The 2,397-nt window shown below is 46.7% G+C and overlaps 1 protein-coding gene across 1 annotated transcript in view; it reads right to left on the bottom strand.

Annotated features, from left to right (window-relative positions):
- Positions 1-2,397, bottom strand: part of ARPC1A (actin related protein 2/3 complex, subunit 1A, 41kDa) — a 43,184-nt gene that overhangs the window by 3,679 nt on the left and 37,108 nt on the right. The window lies entirely within an intron of this gene.

Raw genomic sequence — 2,397 nt, 5'->3', positions numbered from 1 at the left:
GGTTTCACCGTGTTAGCCAGGATGGTCTCGATCTCCCGACCTCGTGATCCGCCCTTCTCGGCCTCCCAAAGTGCTGGGATTACAGGGTTGAGCCACCGCACCCGGCCTGTTTGTTTTTAAATAAACCAGAGGCATGATGAAGCATGACTGAAATCCAACTGACTCCAAACAAAACCTCTCAAATCAGCCTCCAAGACAGCCAGTGCAGATAAGCCAACAGCCCTCCGTGAGTTTGAAATGAATCATTATAAATGTTAGCAGCAGACATACCCCCAGACTCCAACCAAGCCAAGCAGGGGAACAGATACATGAAACAACTTGTCTTAGCCTAATTATCTGGAAAGCTTTCAAGACAATCATCCATTGCTCAGACAATATTTTTCTTTCTCCTCTGAAACGTCTAGAACTTACCCTCCTCTTCCCCGACGCTGGGAAGGGGGTGGCAAACTATGGTACACACCGCCTATTCCTGTACAGCCTGTGAGCTTAAAAAAAAAAAGGTTTTACATTTTTATTTATTTATCGAGATGGAGTCTCACTCTGTCACCCAGGCTGGAGTGCAGTGGTGCGATCTCGGCTCACTACAACCTCTACCTCCCAGGTTCAAGTGATTCTCCTGCCTCAGCCTCCCGAGTAGCTGGGATTACAGGCCCCCGCCACCATGCCAGCTTATTTTTGTATTTTTAGTAGAGACGGGGTTTCACCATGTTGGTCAGGCTGGTCTCGACCTCCTGACCTCAAGTGATCCACCCACCTCAGCCTCCCAAAGTCCTGGGATTACTTGCATTAGCGTCTGCGCCCGACCCAGCTTTTACATTTTTAAATAGCTGGAAAAAAATTAAAAGAGGACTATTATCTCATGAAATGAAAATTATGTGAAATTCAAATTTAAGTGTCCATAAAGTTTAACTGGTACACACCACCTCATTTGTTTGCAGCGTCTGTGTCTGCTTTCCTGCCACAACCACGGAGTTCAGTAGTTGCAACAGAGACCTACAGCCTCTTGGAGTCTAAAATATTTACTATCTGGTCCCTTACAGAAAAAGTTAGCTGACACAGCTCTAGTGCGAAGAGCACCTAATTTCTGCAAATAAAAGTAGACTAATGGGCAAGGGGTTGTCTTTTCAGTTTTCACCTAGAAGTGTCAGAGAGGCAATGAGAACTGTTTCTTTCCTTAACACTTGGTCTGCACAGAAGCTTAAGAGAAATTCACAAGAAATAACTCAGAGTCATTCAAGACAGAGAAACCTAAAGAATGGAGAAAAGGTGAGTTTTGCTATGTCTTCAGGTTCTTTTTTTTTTGAGATAGGATCTCGCAATGTAGCCCAGGCTGAAGTACAGTGGTACAATCACGGCTCACTCCTCTCAAGTAGCTGGGACTACAGGTGCGTGCCAGCATAGCCAGCTAACTTTAAAAAAATTGTTTGTAGAGATGGGGTGTTGCGGCTGGGCACGGTGGCTCACACCTGTAATCCCAGCACTTTGGGAGGCCAAGGTGGGTGCATCACGAGGTCAGGAGATCGAGATCGAGATCGAGACCATCCTGGCTAACACGGTGAAACACAGTCTCTACTGAAAATACAAAAAATTGGCCGGGCGTGTTGGCATGCACCTGTAGTCCCAGCTACTCAGGAGGCTGAGGCAGGATAATGGCGTGGACCTGGGAGGTGGAGCTTGCAGTGAGCCGAGATTAAGCCACTGCACTCCAGCCTGGGCCAGAGAGCAAGACTCTGTCTCAAAAAAAAAAAAGAGATGGGGTCTTGCTATGTTGCCCAGGATAGTACTGAACTGCTGGCCTCAAGCGATCCTCCTGCCTTGGCTTCCCAAAATGCTAGGATTACAGGCGTGAGCCATGGTGCCAGGCCTCTGGTTCTCATTTTTCCATAGAGCATTTGCAGCCTATTTTACGTGCTGAAGATGAAGTACAACCTGCATTTCATTGTAGTTCTCTCAAACAGGAAGTCTAGAGGTTTCCATTACTCCTCCCACCATCAATACCACAACAAAAGCTTCTCAATAGAAAAGGTTTCTCAATAAGGGAAAATCCCATGGGACCCAACTCTGAACACAATAATTTAGAATATCAAGCATATATTTCTCCTCCAGATGCTTTTCTTTTCTTTTCTTTTCTTTTCTTTTTGAGACAGAGTCTCATTCTGTCACCCAGGCTGGAGTGCAGCAGCTCAATCTTGACTCACTGCAACCTCCGCCTCCCCAGTTCAAGCGATTCTCCTGTCTCAGCCTCCTGAGTAGCTGGGATTACAGGTGTGCACCACCACAAGCAGCTAATTTTTGTATTTTTAGTAGAGACGGGGTTTTGCCATGTTGGCCAGGCTGGTCTCGAACTCCTGGCCTCCAGTGATCTGCCTGCCTCAGCCTCCCAAAGTGCTGGGATTA

The sequence above is a fragment of the Colobus angolensis genome, unplaced genomic scaffold (assembly GCF_000951035.1).
Source record: "Colobus angolensis palliatus isolate OR3802 unplaced genomic scaffold, Cang.pa_1.0 Scaffold222, whole genome shotgun sequence".
Taxonomy (NCBI): Eukaryota; Metazoa; Chordata; class Mammalia; order Primates; family Cercopithecidae; genus Colobus; species Colobus angolensis.
This window is presented reverse-complemented; position numbering and strand designations above follow the sequence as displayed.